A 23,437-nucleotide genomic window follows, 5' to 3' on the forward strand; every position below is an offset into this window, starting at 1 on the left:
TTTTGCACACATTGTATATAGACTCCCCCCTTTGTTTTCTACTGTGTTATTGACTTGTTAATTGTTTATTCCATGTGTAACTCTGTGTTGTCTGCTCACACTGCTATGCTTTATCTTGGCCAGGTCGCAGTTGCAAATGAGAACTTGTTCTCAACTGGCCTACCTGGTTAAATAAAAGGTGAAATAAAAAAATAAATAAAAAAACATTAGAGGCCTGGGCCCCACCATTATCAAAAACGGAGCCAGCAGATATGAAGTGCTTGTTAAAAACTCCTACAATATGGGCTTTATCCTTCACTTCATTAGAATCCATCATTAAATGGTCAGGAAGGCCAGAGGATATATTAGAACCTGATTCTGATTTGATTAGCTTCCAGAACTTGGTAGGGTTGTTTAGGTTCTCTTGGACTGCATTTAAATAGTAATCTGATTTGAACTTCCTGATCAGTCCTGTGCATTTGTTTCTTAACGCTCTGAAGGAGGCCCAGTCAACAGGAGCATTTGTATGTCTAGCTTGAGCCCAAGAGATATTTCTCTTTCTAATTAAATCTGAATTAAATCTGAAAACTAGAGATTGTCCCTTCCACTGATTCTAAATTTCTTCACAGGCGCATGCTTATCACAAATTGACACAAATGTTACATCAAAATAGTCCCAGGTAGTGTCAACATCGGGAATCAGACTTACTCTGTCAATATTATGGTACAGATCATGTAAGAACGCTCGCTCATCAAACTGTCTAAGATGTCTTTAAAAAATATAACGGAGTTTGGCTTTAGTCATTTTTGTATTTCCAACTCAAGCAATTGCACAGTGATTACTGAAATCATTTCAGAATATCCCTGTCAATGTGTATTAGTGAGCGGTATTTGTTAGAATAATGTCCAATAGCGTTGATTTGTTAGATGCTCTGGGATTCGGTCTTGTAGGCGCATTAATTAATTGAGCGAGATTCAGAGAGTCACACAGTTCTTTAAAAGAGTCCGATACAGATGTAAGCATGTCCCAGTTCAAATCTTCTAAAATAATGAATTCAGAGTCATTTAGCTTGTGCAGGACATCAGAAAGAGTGTTAGGAGCGTGTCCCAAAGCCGAGGTTGGTCCGTAGCAGCAGACTACAGTGACGTAGGAGTCCTTATATATGTTCACTTTAACCGCAAGCAATTCAAAATGTTTGGCTTTGGTACTCAGATTCCATGTAAAGTGCAACCCCTACTCCTTTACTCATCCGATCCGATCTAAAAACCGTGTACCCATCAATAGAAATTGAGTTATTTGACAAAGACGTCTTTTGCCAAGTTTCTGATAAAACCATTACGTCTGCATTTGTCGTTTTGGCCCATCGTGTCTATTTTTGGAAATAGACTTCTGACATTAACATGCAAGAGGCCAAAACCTGCTCTGTTTTTAAAATCATAGGGAGTCGGTAGAGATTGCATGGTATCTACCAGCCCAGAGTTTGGTCGCACATTACCAGAGATCAACAATAAAAGCATAACAATATATCTCAGTTGCCCAATGCATGAGGACTTTGTGGAGCCAGCACCATTGTCAATAAAATGAACAGAGTCTTTTGAAACAGAAAACAAATCATTCAATAGTTTGAGATTTTAGAAGTATGCCATCTAGTGTAGGTCCAGTTGCGTTTGAGAGGGGTACAAATGTAATTGCAGAGAGAGACCAAGTTCCTGGTGGTATTGACACTCGTCGGAGTGTTTGCAAATTGTAGGGCATAAGGCGGAGATAACTCACTCACCCATTCAGCCTATTTAATCCAGGATGGCATTGAGTAAAGAGCAGGCACAGGAACAGATACATAATGCCGGTTTTTAGAGATATTTCAGCACAGGTGTGCAACGACCAGTAGAACTTGTGTAAAACAAGGTAGATTTTCCCACCGCCCACGGTGCATCAGGTTTTCCAATCCGATAAACGCTTCTCCACTTCAGTGCACACCTGTGCTCGCGTAGCAGGCCTTGCGCACAGACAGACACTCCTGACACGGCGAGCTCCAACTCCAGAAAGGTATAGAAAACAAATATAGGCCTTCTCAATCCGAGCTCTTTGTACAAGTACATTTCGTAAAATAGAAACTGAGATCTAAAAATAATAGTTGGTATATACAGCATCCACCTTCACAAAAAAAGTATTTGCTTCAGTTAACAGGATCAGGGTCATTAAAACATACTCTTAAAACTCTGATCTCAAGGATCCCACATACAAACGGACAGACTGATTGGCAACCATCTTTAAGCCGTACACTCCACAGAGCTGGAATTTACAGAAGAGTGGCCAGAAAAAAAGCAAACACGTTTGGTGTTCGCCAAAATGTATGTGGGTAACTCCCCAAACGTATGGAAGAAGGTACTCTGGTCAGATGAGACTAAAATTGATCTTATTGGCTATCAAGGAAAATGCTATGTCTGGCGCAAACCCAACACCTCTCATCACCCCGAGAACTCCATCCATCATGCTGTGGGGATGTTTTTCATCGGCAGGGACTGGGAAACTGGTCAGAATTGAAGGAATGATGGATGCCGCTAAATACAGGAAAATTCTTGAGAGAAACCTGTTTCAGTCTTCCAAAGATTTGAGACTGGATGGAGGTTCACCTTCCAGCAGGACAATGACCGTAAGCATACTGCTAAAGTAACACTTGAGTGGTTTAAGGGAAAACATTTAAAAGTCTTGGAATGGCCAAGTCAAAGCCCAGACCTCAATCCAATATAGAATCTGTGGTATGACTTAAAGATTGCTGCACATCAGTGGAACCCATCCAACTTGAAGGAGCTGGAGAAGTTTTGCCTTGAAGAATGGGCAAAAAATCGCAGTGTCTAGATGTGCCAAGCATATAGAGACATACCACGAGACTTGCAGCTGTAATTTCTGCAAAAGGTGGCTCTACAAAGTATTGACTTTGGGGGGTGAATAGTTATGCATGCTCACGTTTTCTGTTTTTTTAAAATATTATTTCTTGTTTGTTTCACAATAAAAAATATTTAGCATCTTCAAATTGGTAGGCATGTTGTGTAAATCAAATGATACAAACCCCCCAAAATCTATTTTAATTCCAGGTTCTAAGGCAACACAATAGGAAAATGACAAAGGGGGTGAATACTTTCGCAAGCCACTGTAGTTTTTAGGTTGCAGAGAGGTTCTGATAACGTTTTACTATGATTCCTCGAAAGTTTTCCTGGGAAGTTTTATTAATATTCTGAGTACGGAAATGATTTGAACGTAACATGTTTCAATAACACTGCTAGCTAAATTTGGGTTAACTGTTTTGAACTCCAAGTACAGATGAGGCACATGAAAAACTCAAAGAGAAAGACAATAGTTGAACACTTAACAAATTAATTTCTTCAAAAATGAAGGAGGAGCAAGAGAGAGAGAGCGAGCGAGCTAGCTAGCTCTATATTTAATATATTTTAGCTAGAAAATGCAGCTAGATAATTTAGCCTAGTCAAACACCTTGCTCAAACATAGGGATGCGATGTCAGCTAGCAGGCTATGGCTATCCGACACTGGAACGCTACCAAGTAAGCTTTTCGTTTTGCTAATTTATTGCCAACAACTGCTTACTGACGGTACACTGTAATGCATGATTGTAGCGGGTTTACTAACACATTAGTTCCATTAGCTATGTTGACTATGACGTTACTTTAGCTAATATGGTGACAACGATGTAGGCTGTGTGTGGCGGTTATGATATGATGGTTTGGCTTGGAAAGGTTTTTTCACCTGGTCACAGACAGCGGTGTTGTGCATTGAAGTCCACAAGCAAAGAGAAAAGGTGAGAGGAGGATTGTGAGTAGATGCAAGAAGGAATACCACAAGCTGTTTGTATGTGGCTATGAAAGTAATCTGTTTTCGTGTGATCAGGGGTGTATTCATTCCGGCGATTCTGTTGAAAAACGTTTCTTAAACAGAAGCAAACAGAACAAAATAAACATACCTGATTAAACATACCTGAATTTGTCCAATAGAAACTCTTGTTTGCAACTGTTGGACTAATGATTACACACTAGATCAGCTAGATGCAGGCAAGAAAGTGTAAGGCACTATTGAATGTGTCATTGTCTGTCCATGTGTCACTGTCTGTCACCTCAAACGTTTATCTCGGCCTGTGTGCCCTTAGGTTGTAGCAACCTCATCTTGGGTTTAGGGAAATTTAGAGTATCATGTAACCTAAACCCATCACCGTTGGGTGAATGGAATATGAATGACGGTCATCCAATATACTGTAATAGAAATAAGGCCATGCTCATAAAAAAAGATCATCCTCCCTCATTTTCAACGGCACTGACCGCCACTGACCTGAACACACTTAACAAGATAGAGGATAGAGTTTTGTTGATGTTGAGAACGGAATGTATATGTTTTTAAATAACAATCATAGAACATTCTCTGAATGTTACTAAAGTTTTGTATTTTATTTATGGAAAGTTTTCCTAATGTTCTTGTACCAACTTGAGAAAATTACTTTAAATAGAACCATGAGGAAACCTGTAGGAAAAACATTATACTGTGAAGTACTGAAATTCCCACAGAAGAACGTTGTTTCTTAAAGCAGGAATTCGCAGGTTGTGAGCAACCCTATGCAGTGTTGCCAACAATTTTCCAAGGAAAGCAGTTGTTTGTTACTACATTTGTCAAGAGATGACGTCATGATGCAATAGTGATGTCATAAATATCATTTTTTAAATGCTAATTATATTCCTCAGTCTCTCATGCAAAAGGTTAAAAATATCCTGTGTTATAGGTTGATATTGGGAAACCATGAAACAAATTGTGACTTCAATAGTGCACAATACAATGCAATGTCATGTTTCCGTATACATCTCACTGTATCCTGTGCATACAGTGCATTCCGAAAGTATTCAGACACCTTGACTTTTTCCACATTTTGTTACGTTTCAGCCTCAATCTAATATTGATTAAATTGTTTTCCCCCCTCATCAATCAACACACAATACCCCATAATGAAAAAGCAAAAACAGGTTTAGAAATGTTTGCACATTTATTACAATTAAAAAACTTAAATATCACATTTACAGAAGTAAGTTGGGAACGGAACCATATTTTGGTATTCCAACCATTTGAAAATATTCGTTGGTACTTAAAGAATATGATGACAGATCAGTAGTCGTCTGAGACATTATTACTGATGATAGGATGACATAAACTGTATCTTGAAAAGTCTACACATCCTAGTTATCAGATTCCCATGGAATTGTTGTGCAATTTAAATGTTTAAATATGAAACTATTTGTGAAAATATTAAATGTAATTTTAGCTTCTAAACGAGAGAATTGTTTCCATAAGTGTTTCCACCCAAGTGAACAGACATTGGTTGTGAACTATGAAACACGACCTTCTCTCCACCACTACAAAAGCCCATTGACGAAAGTCAACCTTGTGTTCCTGATGACGTGAGGACTGCTGTCTATACGTTTAAAAGGGCTAATATCAAGTTCAGAACTAAGCCAACCTCAGCGTGAGCTGTGGTTGCGAATAGTTGAACGACTACAACCTAACGAAATTAACATTGTGTTCCTGACGTGAGGAGGTGATGATCGACACGCTGGAAGGATGAATTTCGACTATACCAGCCAGAATATAGCAATATAGAATATAGCATGAGCTTATAGTATGGCAACTTGGTATGAACTTTGAACTCTTATTCACTAAAGAAGTGATACATCTTAGACATCGAGTTAGCAGCAGCAGCTGTAATCGTGGGTTAGGAAAGGACAGACAATCTCTTCAGAAAGACAGGGTACTACAAGAGATACGTTCTACCACACGACGATGGTACTACATCGTATTCGTTCTACCACAAGACATATTCTTCAAAGGACAAGAGAGATCTCTGCTGGGCAACCCAGCCTTCCATCTACGACCAATCGCTCGAAGCGCTGCTCAGAGTAAATATTTCTTGCATTTTCCTTTTCCAAATGGGTGGTTATTTAGAATGCATAAGATTCTGTATTTACGATAGCATAGTTTAGGTCCGATAGAGACCCATAGCATAGGTCCGATAGAGACCCAATCCTTTTGTTCCTCAGTCTTCTTGAGCTCTCATTCAAACCCAACCCTCTTTCTTTGTGTAACCAGCCGTCATATCGGTTCTGTCCGCCAGGGACGTTTTCCTGTATGACATAATTAGTAATCAATGAATGATTCCATCCTGTGTAGATGTAATTCTGTGTGATTATTTAGTAAATAAATAATTAAACCAAATGTTGTATTGCTGTTTCAACTTGTTAGCCAGGGTTTGTGAAGATAACCAAGAATTTTACGACGTTCAGATGAGACTGAATGAGGTGCCGATTAATAATTGACTGCTATTGATATAAAAGATTAACAGGTCTTTAAGAGTTTATTCGGAAGACAGCAGCTCTATAAACATTCTTATGTGGTGCCTCGCGACTTTCTGGTTAATTACATTTACATGATTAGTTTAATCAGGTAATATTAATTACAGAGAAATTATTTCATAAAATAGCATGTCATATAACTTAATCCGGCATAGCAAAGACACGACAACCATAAAGGCCTGATTGGTGGAGTGCTGCAGAGATGGTTGTCCTTCTGGAAGGTTCTCCCATCTCCACAGAGGAACTCTGGAGCTCTTTCAGAGTGACCATCGGGTCTTGGTCACCTCCCTGACCAAGGCCCTTCTCCCCCGATTGCTCAGTTTGGCCGGGAAGCCAGCTCTAGGAAGAGTCTTGGTGGTTCCAAACTTCTTTCATTTATGAATGATGGAGGCCAATGTGTTCTTGGGGACCTTCAATGCTGCAGAAATGTTTTGGTACACTTCCCCAGATCTGTGCCATGACACAATCCTGTCTCTGAGCTCTACGGATAATATCTTTAACCTCATGGCTTTGTTTTTGCTTTGACATGCACTGTCAAGTGTGGGACCTTATATAGACAGGTGTGTGCATTTCCAAATCATGTCCAATCAATTAAATGTATCACGGCTGGACTCCAATCAAGTTGTATAAACATCTCAAGTATGATCAATGGAAACAGGATGCACCGGAGATCAATTTTGAGTCTCATAGCAAAGGTTCTGATTACTTATGTAAATAAGGTATTTCTGTTTTTTATTGATAATAAAGGTGACCAACCGGCTGGATTCAGACTTATACAGCAACATTTGAAATTGTGTTTTTTACATTGGATAAAAGTTGACTCAGAACTAGAAAATATTAACAGTACTGTGCAGCCGTCTTCATCGACCTTGCCAAGGCTTTCGACTCTGTCAATCACCATATTCTCATCGGCAGACTCAGTAGCCTCGGTTTTTCGGATGACTGCCTTGCCTGGTTCACCAATTACTTTGCAGACAGAGTTCAGTGTGTCAAATCGGAGGGCATGCTGTCCGGTCCTCTGGCAGTCTCTATGGGGGTGCCACAGGGTTCAATTCTCGGGCCGACTCTTTTCTCTGTGTATATCAATGATGTTGCTCTTGCTGCGGGCGATTCCCTGATCCACCTCTACGCAGAAGACACCATTCTATATACTTTCGGCCCGTCATTGGACACTGTGCTATCTAACCTCCAAACAAGCTTCAATGCCATACAACACTCCTTCCGTGGCCTCCAACTGCTCTTAAACGCTAGTAAAACCAAATGCATGCTTTTCAACCGATCGCTGCCTGCACCCGCATGCCCGACTAGCATCACCACCCTGGATGGTTCCGACCTTGAATATGTGGACATCTATAAGTACCTAGGTGTCTGGCTAGACTGCAAACTCTCCTTCCAGACTCATATCAAACATCTCCAATCAAAAATCAAATCAAGAGTCGGCTTTCTATTCCGCAACAAAGCCTCCTTCACTCACGCCGCCAAGCTTACCCTAGTAAAACTGACTATCCTACCAATCCTCAACTTCGGCGATGTCATCTACAAAATGGCTTCCAACACTCTACTCAGCAAACTGGATGCAGTATATCACAGTGCCATCCGTTTTGTCACTAAAGCACCTTATACCACCCACCACTGCGACTTGTATGCTCTAGTCGGCTGGCCCTCGCTACATATTCGTCGCCAGACCCACTGGCTCCAGGTCATCTACAAGTCCATGCTAGGTAAAGCTCCGCCTTATCTCAATTCACTGGTCACGATGGCAACACCCATCCGTAGCACGCGCTCCAGCAGGTGTATCTCACTGATCATCCCTAAAGCCAACACCTCATTTGGCCGCCTTTCGTTCCAGTACTCTGCTGCCTGTGACTGGAACGAATTGCAAAAATCGCTGAAGTTGGAGACTTTTATCTCCCTCACCAACTTCAAACATCAGCTATCTGAGCAGCTAACCGATCGCTGCAGCTGTACATAGTCTATTGGTAAATAGCCCACCCATTTTCACCTACCTCATCCCCATACTGTTTTTATTTACTTACTTTTCTGCTCTTTTGCACACCAATATCTCTACCTGTACATGACCATCTGATCATTTATCACTCCAGTGTTAATCTGCAAAATTGTAACTATTCGTCTACCTCTTCATGCCTTTTGCACACATTGTATATAGACTCCCCCTTTGTTTTCTACTGTGTTATTGACTTGTTAATTGTTTATTCCATGTGTAACTCTGTGTTGTCTGCTCACACTGCTATGCTTTATCTTGGCCAGGTCAGAGTTGTAAATGAGAACTTGTTCTCAACTAGCCTACCTGGTTAAATAAAGGTGAAAAAAAAAAAAAAAATTTTTAAATACAAAAAATATATATCATACACTACAGTTGAGGAGCAATGGGAAAGTAATTCTGCTTTGAAAGTTGATTAACTTGTAACCTCACTTTCGAGAAAATGGCCCTGGAATGTTTTGGTAAACCTTGTGGAGAGCTCTTATTTTTTAAATTCTTATTAGTATTATATATATTTTTAGGGAGTAGATCAGCTTTAATATTTCAGATATATTGTAGCTTGTAATTGTCTGCATCACTTCCAATCCCACATATATTGTTTGGAAATATATATACAGTACCAGTCAAAAGTTTGGACACCCCTACTTATTCAAGGGTTTTTCTTGATTTCTACTACTTTCTACATTGTAGAATACTAGTGAAGACTGTAAAACTATGAAATAACAGATGGACTCATGTAATAACCAAAAAAGTATTAAACAAATCAAAATATATTTTAGATTTTAGATTCTTCAAAGTAGCCACTCTTTGCCTTGATGAAAGCTTTGCACACTCTTGGCATTCGCTCAACCAGCTTCATGAGGAATGCTTTTCCAACAGTCTTGAAGGAGTTCCCACATATGCTGAGCACTGTTGACTGCTTTTCCTTCACTCTGCGGTTCAACTCATCCCAAACCATCTCAATTGGGTTGAGGTCAGGTGATTGTGGAGGCCAGGTCATCTGATGCAGCACTCCATCACTCTCCTTCTTGGTCAAATAGTCCTTACACAGCCTGGAGGTGTGTTTAGGGTCATTGTCCTGTTGAAAAACAAATTATAGTCCCACTAAGCATAAACCAGATGGGATGGCATATCGCTGAAGAATGCTCTGGTAGCCATGCTGGTTAAGTGTGCCTTAAATTCTAAATCAATCACAGACAGTGTCACCAGCAAGCACCCCCACACCATCACACCTCCTCCTCAATGCTTCACGGTGGGAACCACACATGCGGAGATCATCCGTTCAACTGCTCTGCGTCTCACAAAGCCACGGCGGTTGCAACCAAAAATCTCACATTTTAACTCATCAAACCAAAGAACAGATTTCCACCAGTCTACTGTCTATTTCTCGTGTTTCTTGGCCCAAGCATGTCTGTCCTTCTTATTGGTGTCCTTTAGTAGTGGTTTCTTTGCAGCAATTTGACCGTGAAGGCCTGATTCATGCGGTCTCCTCTGAACAGTTGATGTTGAGATGTGTCTGTTAATTGAACTCTATGAAGCATTTATTTTGGCTGCAATCTGAGGTGCAGTGAATTGCTGTTCTGAGGCTGGTAACTCTAATGATCTTATCCTCTGCAGCAGAGGTAACTCTGAGTCTTCCTTTCCTGTGGCGGTCCTCATGAGAGCTAGTTTCATCATAGCGCTTGATGGTTTTTGCGACTGCACTTGAAGGCATTTTCAAAGTTATAGACATTTTGCATATTCACTGACCTTCATGTCTTTAAGTAACGATGGACTGTCATTTCTCTTTGCTTATTTGAGCTGTTCTTGCCGTTATATGGATATGGTCTTTTACCAAAAAAGGCCATCTTCTGTATACCAACCCTACCTTGTCACAGCACAACCGATTGGCTCAAATGCATTAAGAAGGAAAGACTGTTAATCAGTCTCTCTGTCCCAGCTTTGGTGCACCTATACTGTCTCTGCCTTCTAGATGGTAGCGGGGTGAACAGGCCATGGCTTGGGGGGGGGGGGCAAGCCCAATTTCTTCAGCCTCCCGAGGTTGAAAAGGTGCTGTTGTGCCTTCCTCACCACACTGTGGTGTGAACAGACCATTTCAGGTCATCAGTGATGTGCACCTTGAGGAACTTGAAGCTTTTGACACTCTTCCCGTCAATGTGGATGGGGGGGGGGTGCACTCTCTGCTGTCTCTTGTAGCCCATGATCAGCTCCTTCATTTTGGTGTCATTGAGGGAGAGGTTATATTCCTGGCACAAGTCCACCAAGGCTCTTACTTCCTCCCTGTAGGCCAGTGGTCACCAAACTTTTCTGAGTCAAGATCATTTTCGCAGTCAAAAAGCAAGCAGAGATCTACCTCTCACATTTTTTAAGCCATGATTTAAAAAAAAATCTAACATGAACCTAATAAAACAGTTCTGTAGTAATGAGGTTTGTGCAGTAGGTCTAATACATTGTCACAGCGTATTTGATCTATGCCTGGCCTGCAAATATTGTTCTTCTCAGACCATATTATATTTTGAGTGAGTTGGTGTAGCACTTGCGAAGCACAGCAGAGCATTCATCGAAATAATTCGCAAATAAATAGTTTTTAAATGTTACTGGACTGATTGTACCTGCATCTGATGGTCATGGTGCTTTCCAAACTTGGTCAAATCATGACGGCACTGATCATCAGGTAGAAAAGTCAGAGCTTTAGAAAGATTCTGACTTGGAATTCTGAGTTGGATGACCGTTCGAAACTGTTTTTTCTCAGTCTCATCGCGTCTATGTTTCAAGTTCCCAGTTGTCTTGACCGCATTGAAGTCGGACGTCCGAGATTTCCGAGTTCCGGGTTCCCAGTTATTTTATACATTAGTCTCAGAAGAGGGAGAGAGCAGCAGAGGGTCCTCTCACATCCCTGCTCTCTCCTTCATTTCCTCCGGTGAGACTGACCAGAGAGAAGGAGCACCATCTTCCACCTGAAGGCAAAACTTGAGTCGCACTGCATCTGCCTCATGCACAAATAAATGGTGTTCTGATGACAAGAGAAAGTTAAATATTCCTTGATATTAAAATAGACACGACAAGCTGCTAATAATGATAGAATGCAGGGCTATTGAAACACTTGACTTGGAAGAGTGGAAGTAGGAAGAAGCACATTTTATGTTTTGTAACAATGTTGAATTAAAAACAGTGTTGACAGTGCTGAATAAAAACATGAACTCACTCATAAAAACAGGATCTCTTTGCTGGATTCTTTGACAGACTCTCTCTGGTCATAGTTTTAAAAGTTCTGAAATCTCACGCAGGCTAGTATCAAACTTTGCTGTGGCCGGGGTCATGAAAGCTGTAGGCACGGGGATTTGAGCTATCCGATTGGCCAGCGCAGTAGGCCCAGACAAATGAAATGGTTCAAAATGGGCGAGACATTGCCTACCCGTTGCCCAGGGCTTCTGAATTAAGTGCACCAATAGTGCAACACACAAAAAAAGAAAAAATTGGAATGCCAGCCTTTATGCCTTTGTTGGCTTTTCTACAGAAATGTTTGATGATTGACTAGGAATACCCTGAAGATTAGCTAGTCAATCGCAATCAACCAGTTGGTGCCCACAATTGTAGGCTGTCTTGTCGTTGTTGGTAATCAGGGCTACCACTGTTGTGTCATTAGCAAACTTGAGGGTTGAGTTGGAGACGTGCGGGGGCTGGGCATGCACCCCTGTGGGGCCCAGTGTTGAGGATCAGCATGGCGGAAGTGTTGTTGCCTACCTTCCCCACCTGTGGTCAGCCCACCAGGAATTCTAGGACCCAGTTGCACAGGGAGGGGTTCAGACCCAGGGGCCTGAGCTTAGTGATGAGCTTGGAGGGCACTATGGTGTTGCAGGCTGAGCTGTAGTCGATGAACACCATTCTTAAATAGGTATTCCTGTTGGGGCAGCATGCAAATTGTAGTGGGTCTAGGGTATCGGGTAATGTGGAGGTGATATGATCCTTAACTAGCCTCTCAAAGCACTTCATGATGACAGAAGTGAGTGCTATGTGGTGATAGTAATTTAGTTTAAATACCTTTGCCTTCTTGGGTACAGGAACAATGTGGCGGACATCTTGACTGGGATAGAGATTGATTGAATGTGTCAATAAACACTCCAGCCAGCTTATCTGCACATGTTCTGAGGACACAGCTTGCGATGCGATCTGGGCCGGCAGCCTTGAGAGGGTTAACACGCTTGAATGTCTTATGTCGGCCACAGAGTCCTAGTGACAGTCCTAGTGAGTGGCGGAGGCCCACATTGGCTGCTCCATACTGTTTTCCTTGAAGCAGGTGAAGGTGTTTAGCTTGACTGGGAGTGAGGTGTCAGTGTCCACGGCGTGGTTGGCTTTCCCTTTGTAATCCGGGAATTGCAACTCCACTATGTCCCTGTACTGTTGTTTTGCCTCTTTGATTGCCTTACGGAGGTCATAGCTGGTCTGTTTGTGCACGTCCTTGTTCCCAGTCACCTTGCCATGGTTAAATGCGGTGGTTTGCGCTTTCACGTTTTACGCGAATGCTGCCATCTATCCATGTTTTTTTGTCAGAGCTCCCATCTGCAATGGGGCCGACCAATCAATTGCTTAGAATCCAGGAAGCCATCCTGAAATACACCCACACACATGCAAACCCACAACAAGACAGAAACTGGGGGAAACGTAACAGTTACAGATAAGTTCTAATCGTCACAGTAGGAACAACATCCTCTATGCACTTCCTGATGAACCCAGTCACTGAGCCAGTGTACACGTCAACACTATTTCCTGAGGCAACCTGGAACATTTCCCAGTCCGCATGATCAAAGCAGTCTTGAAGCATAAATTCCAATTGGTCAGACCAACGTTGAATTGTCCTTGCCACAATTGCTTCGTGCTTAAGTTTCTGCTTATTGGCGGGGAGGAGCAGGATGGAGGCGTTGTCTGATTTGCTGAAGGAAGGGTGGGGAGGGCCTTGTAGCTGTCCCGGAAGGGAGAGTAACAATGTTCTCTCCGCATGTAGCACATGAGATGTGTTGATAGAATTTCAGGAGAGTTTTCCTCAGATTTCCTTTATTAAAGTACCCAGCTACAATGAATGTGGCCTCAGGATATGCAGTTTCCAGTTTGCACAAAGTCCAGTGTAGTTCCTTGAGAGCCATCGCGGTGTCGGTTTGGGACAGGATATACACGGCAATGACAATAGACAGGTTGGTTGTTTAGCAACAAAACCGACATGTGCACAACTATGGGACAAAACAGACGGGGTTGGCTTAGATTGTTGACAACGGGTCAACTATATTTTGCAACCAATGTTTATTGAAAACATAAATACATTTGCACAATGAGCTTGTGTTGTCTCTCAAATACATAGTTACAACTGCTGGTTTGCTAGCGACAGCTAGGGAATTTTAGCCATATTAGCATAGATGTGTCAGTCAAAGCACCTTAAAACAACATGGTATCACAAAAAAAAAATTATTGCAGAAACTAGCCACGTACGATTCCCCTCATAGCACCTTCTTTTCATTGTTGCTAGCTATCTGACCAACCAGAATCACAGCAATACACAGGCCTCTGCCTCAATGAAGCGTGTGCATTGTTTTTGTGACGTTGTCAGCTGACCCGTCTATAACTGAAGAAAATTATCTCGGTGAGGTATTTCGGTAAGCATTTGATGGGGAGGTATTCCAGGTCAGGAGAACAAAATGACTTAAGTTCCTGTATGTTACCATAATCACACCATGAGTTGTTAATCATGAGACATACCTCTCCATCTCTGTTTTTCCTGGAGAGTTCTTTCTTCCTGTCCATGTGATGAATGGAGAGCCTCACTGGCAGTATGGACGTGTACAATGTATCCAGAGAGAGCCCTGATTCCATTAAAAAATGGTTTGTTACAGTCCCTTATGTCCCTCTGAAAGGAGATCCTCGCCCAGAGCTCATCTATTTTGTTGTCCAGGGACTGAACATTAGCGAGTAATAGACTAGGAAGTAGTGAATGGTTTGCTCGCCACCTGAGTCTGACTAGGACCCACTTCTCTTCCTTCTATTCCGGCTTCAACATTTTGGTGTAGTACCTCCGGTGACTGTGGCTGCCTCGAAGTCCAAACAAAGGATCCAGGTCCAGGAAATTTAATTTCTGGTGAGTGACCTCTTATCTCATGTCCAAAAGTTATTTCCGGCAGTAGGTAATAATACCAGAAACATTCTGAGAAAATAATGTAAGAAATAACCAGGTAAATTAAGTTTTGATTTGACAATGTCCATTAACATGGGGTGAACAGCTGTGTTGATTGTTTTCTATCCAATAGCATAGACAGTGAGACAGACCTGCCCAGTAGCTCTGACTGTTTACGTCAGACAACACATTTTTTTTACTTGAGAAATATTGAACCACACACCTTAGTTAATGTAAAATTGCGTAACTAAAACATCCTCGTCAAAACGTCAAAATGAATGACAGATTTCTTGAGTTATCTTAGATTCATTATGGGGATTTTGAAGAAGAGAAATCGGCTTCCATGTCTACAGTCTCTCATGGGGGCCAAACATCATTAAAATGAGGAATTGGTCAACAACAAAAAAAACTCCAAGACAGAAATCTTGTTTTACTAATGAGCAACAGAAAAACACGTGCCAATCACCGTGTTCAGTGGCTAAAAAATAAATAAATAAATACAGCAAAGTTGTCTAGGAGCTAGAAACAGGGCGACCGTGTCTGTCGGCACCATCTTGCATATCTAGTAGTGTGTGTGTGTTTACACCTCATCTTGTAGTTACACCTCTGACACTGCCAAAACATCAGCTATCACTTGATCTGATTGAATCAAGGACTTACTTTATTCCTCCTGACTTGGGGCATATATACTTATTGAAACAAGCTAATTTAGCAAGATCTGTCATAGAAATAATTCAGGAAAAACGAAATAAACAAAAGAAATCCATGGTATTAGTCTTTACTTTTCAAAATACATCTCCACATTGTGTTTGTCAACACAGATGAATCACTATCAGTCTGCTAGAGTGCTGTAGGTTCTCTAAACGTGATGTTCAGTGCACCCTGTTAGGTTTGCTCTATTTCTCTGCCTTCTCTTGGGCTCCCAATGAATCACCCGGCAGATGAAAGTGTGTGATTGGTCCAAAACTCTCTGATTTTCATTATTGCACTTAGATCCCGTGTCTAGAGTAACGCGGATCAGAACACACAAGGTGTTCCCACATCTGGGAGTCAGAACACACACTCTGTTCTGAAACGATTTCAAATACTTTTTACCTTGCTGACTCAGCCATGTCCATTACAGTAAATACAATAATATTTGCTGTAGTGTTTTTGCTGAGTCCACAAAAACCCTACAGTGAATTCTACAGCAGTCTGCAGAAACACTACAATTTTTCTTTTTTTTGCGGACATGACTATAGTATGCTATAGTATTCACTGAAGTGATTTTACAGGCATGACTGCTCCATACTATAGTATTCACTGTAGAGTTTTTGTGGACTTTACTGTAGTATTCACTGTAGTGTTTTTACGGACATGACTGTAGTATACTGCAGTATTTACTGTTGTGTTTTGTGGACATGACTGTAGTATATTGTAGTAACACCTGCCGACTAGGGTCAGATAAAATGATTATGCCAAATACTTTTTAATGAGGGGGAACACCTCACTCAACCAGAACATAAGACAGAGGTTCATGACAGGCCACCAATTGAGTTGGGTCAACAGTTCTGAGCAATGCTACGACCCAGGTTTGCTTGTTTGACAGACAACACAGTAACAAGTGTAAACCAAAATGACTTCTCAGATCTTTACTTCCATTAGGTAGCTTTCTGAAATACAACAGTGGTTTCACAGAGATTCAGCTGGCCAAGTTCACAAGATGACCAAAAACAGTAACAAACAATAATGTACATCTGATAGTAGAAAATCAACAGTTAACCACTGCATTTACATAAACAATACATATTTTAGAATTGCAAAATGACTTTACTTAAAGACTGACAACCTATTGAAGGGCACTGCCAATAACCCACCTGGACCTCAAACCAGAAAATCCTCTCCAAACAAACTGAAAACAAAAGGACATGATTGCAGTGGCTTTACATGATAAATCTCTTGAATATTTTCACATGAATAAACTCACTGATGGTCAAACTCAACACATACAAATCAGAACAATCAACCACACACCAAGCATTTATTCAGGACAGGATAGACACAAAGTGGTCGCTCACAAAAATAAACCAGCAGCTACAACGCCGTACAGCCTTCCAAAGCGCTCACCTCTACATGACAAAGGGGTGCTTTTCTACATTTCCTGCATGTCCTCCTCTAATATGGGTGCCCAGGGAAACACTGACCAAAACGTTGGTTTGTAGCCTGTCACAATATTCTTCAGTTACAATGTTGTAAATGATAGAGGTTAAGGTGAGGTTATGGTGATGATGCCCATCTACTGTGGGACACCAGCTAAAGAGCAGGCGGAGGCAGAGATGCAGTTCAGTTGAAGAGTCTATATAGATTTGGGTAACGGAGATGATGCACAGCAGGAAATGATTGACAGTTGTTGACATGACTCTGTCATTACTTGAGACTTGGTTGGCTTAGTAGGGAGTATGGTTTATCTAAAAGGAGACACAGAAAGGTGCAAATAATGGGAAATAACAGCAATGAACATACTGAACATGAACATAATTAAATGGGCTGTTATTGGCAATAATTAACGATAATCAAATGCAATGAGCATATGAATTGGTAAAGCTACTTTCTCCAAATGTTGTTCATGACGCCCCCGGTGAATACCACAGTAAAGTCTGCAGAAACACTACAGTCATGTCCGCAAGAAATACTACAGTGAATACTAGAGTCATGTCTGCAAAAACCAAACAGTTAATATTACAGTATACTACAGTCATGCCCTGCTAAAACTCTAAAGTGAATACTACAGTATACTACAGTCATGCCCGCTAAAACTCTACAGTGAATACTAGTCATGCCCGCTAAAACTCTACAGTTAATACTACAGTATACTACAGTCATGCCCTGCTAAAACTCTACAGTTAATACTACAGTATACTACAGTCATGCCCTGCTAAAACCAAACAGTTAATACTACAGTATACTACAGTCATGCCCTGCTAAAACCAAACAGTTAATACTACAGTATACTACAGTCATGCCCGCTAAAACTCTACAGTTAATACTACAGTATACAACAGTCATGCCCGCTAAAACTCTACAGTGAATACTACAGTCATGCCCGCTAAAACTCTACAGTTAATACTACAGTATACAACAGTCATGCCCGCTAAAACTCTACAGTGAATACTACAGTCATGCCCGCTAAAACTCTACAGTTAATACTACAGTATACTACAGTCATGCCGCTAAAACTCTACAGTTAATACTACAGTATGCTACAGTCATGCCCCGCTAAAACTCTACAGTTAATACTACAGTATACTACAGTCATGCCCTGCTAAAACTCTACAGTTAATACTACAGTATACTACAGTCATGCCCTGCTAAAACTCTACAGTTAATACTACAGTATACTACAGTCATGCCCTGCTAAAACTCTACAGTTAATACTACAGTATACTACAGTCATGCCCTGCTAAAACTCTACAGTTAATACTACAGTATACTACAGTCATGCCCTGCTAAAACTCTACAGTTAATACTACAGTATACTACAGTCATGCCCTGCTAAAACTCTACAGTTAATACTACAGTATACTACAGTCATGCCCTGCTAAAACTCTACAGTGAATACTGTAAGAAATTGTCTAGTTGTGAAAGGACTGGATGGTTTTAGTGGATGGTGACGACCACCAAATGGATCCTGTCAGAGAGACTCGGATCCACAACTTCTCTTTGATTTGTTTTTATTTAAGCAGGTCAATCATCAGAGGACATTGAAGTCATAGAATGCAGTACACTGCCCAGCGTAATTACTGTGGCAGTAAAGCATTTATTCTTCTTTTGACTCGATACTTCACTAGTTTGGATTTGAAATCAAACAATGACTATGAGTTTAAAGTGCAAACTGTCAGCTTTAATTTGAGGGTATTTTCATACTTATCAGGTGAACTGTTAATAAATTAGAGCACATTTTGGGGGAGCAAAAGTATTAGTAGGAAATCACTTATATGTGTATTAAATTATTTGATCCCATATACATAGCACGCAATGACTACATCAATTTGTTGGAGGCATTTTCTGTTTGTTTTGATGTGTTTGTGATCATTTTGTTCCCAATAGAAGTGAATGGTAAATAATGTATTGTGTCATTTTGGAGTCACCTTTGTTGTAAATAAGAATATAATATGTTTCTAAACACTTCTATATGAATATAGACGATACCATGTTTAAGGATAATCCTGAATGGTTCATGGGTATTGATGAGGGAGAACATTACAGACACACAAGTCAGGTGACTTGTCAGGTGACTTGGCGGTCATTTTGGAGAGGCAGGTTGCCACTGTGATAGTGAGTTTGATCGTGAACTGGGCATTAAACATGGATAATCCGCAACAAATACTATAGCATACTACAGTCATGGAAGGGTACCAAAATAAACATTTACAACTCCCCACCAACTACCAGATCTCACCCTCTTTTCATGTTTCCCTTCTCAGGATGGTGGTTCCTGGCGCCGTCCCCCGTTACACCCCTCCACCTCCCCTGGACATCGATGGGTCCCCTGCCTATGCCATCAGGTCTCTACTGGACTCCCGACGTCGTGGGGGTCGGCTTCAGTACCTGGTGGACTGGGAGGGGTAGAGGAGCGATGTTGGGTTCCGGCAACCGGCTCATCGATGTTGGGTTAAGAGGAGCGATGAGGAGCGATGTTGGGTTTCGGCGGCCGACATCCTGGATCCCAACATTATCCAAGATTTCCATTTCCGGCAACCGGCCCGATCCTCGCCCTTGGGGCCGTCCTCCTGGCCGGCGTCGTCCTGTGGCTGGAGCTGTGCTGGGGGTGGGATACTGTCACACCTACTCCCGTTCCCTCTCTCTGGTGCTCGACATCGCCAGTCTACTAACCACCGGTCCGGCAACCCAGATAACTCACACCTGGCAACCATCATTACGCACACCTGCTCCCCATCGTTATGCACAACTGGACTTCATCATTACCTTGATTACTTCCCCTTTATTTATCCCTGTAGCTTCAGTCTTCAGGCAGTGTTGGTTTTGTTCACGTTCGGTACGCTTCTTCTGTTTTGTTTATCTGCTTATTCTCATTATTAAACTCACCTTCTGCACCTGCTTCTTGACTCCTAGCGTATACGTTACAATATGTCTCCCGTTAAAATAAAGGTTAAATCAAATAAATGACAGTGTATAGTATACGACACAATCGAGGGATACTACTACAGTGTATATTACTCTCCAGTATACTACACAATTCTCAAGAGATAGTACAGTGTGCAAAAGTCTATTTTAAGCACTACATGATCAAGCGATACTAGTGTGGAGTATAAGATACTACAGTATAATACAGTTTACTACATAATTATATAGAATTCTATAGTAAGTACTATAGTATTCTATAACAAGCTGCAGTATTTGTTTTACGTGGGTAACCCACCCACACACCTACGTGTACGCGTACACACACACACACACAACATTCAAAGGTAGCACACAATTGATTAGTGAGATTGTTTCATTGGAGAGACCAATAAGAAAAGACCACCTGCCAAGTGTGACATCTCTTTAAAACATATTATTTTTTATTCAAATTTACAAAAAATAAAAGGAAAAATACAACATAATAAATACATTTACTTTATTCAGCACGCCATCTTGGAATTTGATCAACATCGTGCAGGAGTGATGAAGTCCCAAAGGGAGACTGAACTTGGGGTCGTCTGGTGGCGTTCAAAGTTCATGACCTTCTACCCTCCAGAACACACACAGAATACAACCACACACCCCTGAAACACTACATGTAAAGCATGTCAGGACCTGTCATTAAATGCAGTGTATTTTCATTTGCATTTAATTGCGTGGGTAAATGGTTTGATAAATCTCCTGACAATCTCACTTTCCTCTCTGACTAAAGTGAGGGGGGGGGGGTTGACCAGGAATAGGAAACCCCCGGTCCTGGAGTGCCCCTGCGACAGGAGGCGACTGATTCAACTAATCATGCCTTTGATTGGACCAATTTGGTGTTTCGATTCCTTTCCTCCGGAGGTGACATAATCAGTTCAATCAAGTAGTTAAGTGACGGCGGCACTACAAGCCAAGGCCTCGCCATCTACAGATCAATCAACTGGAGCATCACTCTGATTTAGACCAATCAGCACAAGCAAAACACCAAGAGCCAATCGGCGCTGGCTAACCATGTTTCGGGGGACATAAGTCATTATGTCACAGTAGATGAGGCACCAATCAGTTTATAATTACGACACACACATATATTACATTATCTATAGTTATAGGTGTGAACTACATAACATATCCCACAGCGTATGTAAAGGGTGTTTTACAGGTGTATGTGGTTATTCCCTGTGAATAGGCCTTGACTAGCCCTGGTATGGCTAACCTCTATAGTCCTCAAACTCAACTCTGGACCTCTAAGCCAGATCCACTGTGTTTTTCATTGTTCCCCTCTAATCAGGGACTAATGTAGACCTGGGCAATTCATTATCAGATAGAACAGAAAACCAGCCGGTTCCGGACCTCGTAGGGTAAGAATTGAATAACCCTTCTCTATAGCCTCCACAATGGTGTCGAGACTATACAATACTAAGGAGGCTAGCCATATCAGGGCTGGAGTTTGACCAAGCCTGGTCAGACCATTATCCAGGGTCCCGATCCCCTCTCCCCCCCAGAGATTGTGCACTACTACAGTAGTCCTGGCAGGTTCCAGTCAAGTCTTTGGCCCGGTTTGAATACATTCAAAACGCATCCCTGCTTCCGCCCATCCTCGAAGTAATAATCACGGATCTAAACCCAATTTGATAGGTGAAAGGAAGGGTTCCCTTTCATCGCTTTGACTTGTCAAATCAGTGAGAGATGAAGGGCGCGTTTTTTAAAAGTATTTCAACAGGACCTTACACAGGGACACAGTGTGATTGTGGACTCTTATGGTGATTGTGTCGACTTTCTCTTTTCACTAGGGGTTTGTCACAATCTGAGCCAATGTTAAGTTAACAGCGCCCAACTTTTGGGCATGGCACATAAAGTCTGAGCTGACAGGAGTCTCTTTTTGCTGCCTCGGGGACACTATATGTATTCTTTGGGGTCGGTTCCATTACAGCTCCAGTCAATTCAGCGAGCGGGTTGTGACAATTGCATTGGAGAATAGAATACAGCATCGGGCAGTTTTCACGGTCCAGTTAAATGGTTTTCTACGGAAACGGAATTCATCGAAAGGCTGGCTTTAGAAAGCTACCTCACATAACCTTGCACGCCAGGCTTCTAGTTCTTGTCAGATACATGGCTGGTGAAGCAGAGTACCTCACAAGTAATCGAGTGCTCATGTTCCGCATGACACTTTTTGCCAGGTTAAAGACCTATTGGAATACTTTGCTTTTCCACAAGACTGTTGTGTTAGGCACACGATATTCTGGTCTGTCCTAATGTGTACATTGTGCCAGTTTAGTTCAGGGTCGGGTAAATCTAGTCCAATCTGGTTGTCAATATTAATCTAGGCCAGGTCTAAGTTGTCCCAACAGTGCTCTGTTCAAACGTGACAGTTTTTCCACTTAAATTTTTTTTGGGGGGTGACAATTATCTTCTCTTTTAACAAGGATATTCATTGATATTTACAAATGCATTCACATACAGTAGAACAGTAGTTATCGTCCATAGACATCTTCTTAAAAAAAAAAAACGTTAAAAAAAAAAAAAAAACTTGATCTGACATTATTCATAGTCTAGTATTGAACGCCACACAGTATAAAAGTGCATTCCAGCTGAAATCCCAGCTCATTCTTAAATTGACCTCTAACCTTTGACCATTACGGGGCCCAGTTGTTTCTGTTCGCTGGGCCTGCTGGTTTTCATTCTGACGCTCTTCACTGATAAATGGAAGTTACGGATTGGACGGTTAAGAGTTTTCAGAGTGTGAATAGGCGGTTGAGATTGGTTGAGATTGTTCTCAAATCATGCAGACTTGGTCCTCAAGACATGTTGATTGAGTAGATGGAGGTTTTGCATAAAAAATAGTCATGTCTCTCCTCTCCTCCCTACATACAGTAAAATAATCGATTTAGAAGAGATTTATTAGATTCATACATAGATTCAATGCATCATGTTAATACTTTTGCTTTCGTGATTTATTATCCATTCAATGCCCGATAACACAAATTAGTCTTTAGTGTGTGTGGGTGTTGTGGGTCGTTCCATCAATTCGGTGCCTTTTGAGAAGTATAACTTGGTCATAATAAACTTTGATTCCACCTAATTACAGAATTTTTTTCATCTTGATAAAAAACATGTTTTCCCATCTCAAGAGGTTAATTAAGAAAAACATATATAGTAAGTGCTATTTAAGTTCCAAATAAAGTAACACGTTTGACCGTAACAGGGTTGACCGTAACAGGGTGGACAATTTCATCTTAATTCAGCCATAAATCCCCTTGTGACAGGGGGAATGGTAGCTTTTCTGTGCAATAGAGTGTGGCAATTGAATGCAAGCTTCACCAACAAAAAAAACATGTTTCAAAAAAAATGTCTAGCCTGTGTTTGTAAACACAACAACACTCAGCTAAGCCTGGGAATATCATATCCCATTTTTTCTTCTCACAATGTGGATTTTCCAGTGATACGACTTTTTCAGCGATTTAAATGAAGTCGTGAGTTGAATGATTCACTTTTCTGCCTCTGCGGACAGTGTGAATGCAACAGTTTCTGCACAATCATCTCTCTTCCCCTCTCTCTCTCTCTCTCTCTCTCTCCTTCTTTGTCTTTCTTCTCTATCCCTCTGTCTTGGTCATCTTATGTCCCCTTCTCCTCCGTGTGGTGCCCTAATTTTCCATACTTCCTTGTTGAATGTATTGTTTTGCTTGCACCACCCCCCAAAAAAATAAAAAATATTAATAATTTGTTTCCAAT

General features: G+C 41.3%; 1 long non-coding RNA gene across 1 annotated transcript in view; it reads left to right on the top strand.

The window, feature by feature from the left end:
- Nucleotides 1-19,640, top strand: part of LOC112226449 — a 35,998-nt gene extending 16,358 nt beyond the window's left edge. The window contains exon 2 of the long non-coding RNA XR_002949736.2: nucleotides 19,006-19,640. This is a non-coding gene — a long non-coding RNA (uncharacterized LOC112226449). The remainder of the gene's footprint in view (nucleotides 1-19,005) is intronic.
- The last annotated feature ends 3,797 nt before the right edge of the window (nucleotides 19,641-23,437 follow it).

Source organism: Oncorhynchus tshawytscha, linkage group LG28, assembly GCF_018296145.1.
Source record: "Oncorhynchus tshawytscha isolate Ot180627B linkage group LG28, Otsh_v2.0, whole genome shotgun sequence".
Taxonomy (NCBI): Eukaryota; Metazoa; Chordata; class Actinopteri; order Salmoniformes; family Salmonidae; genus Oncorhynchus; species Oncorhynchus tshawytscha.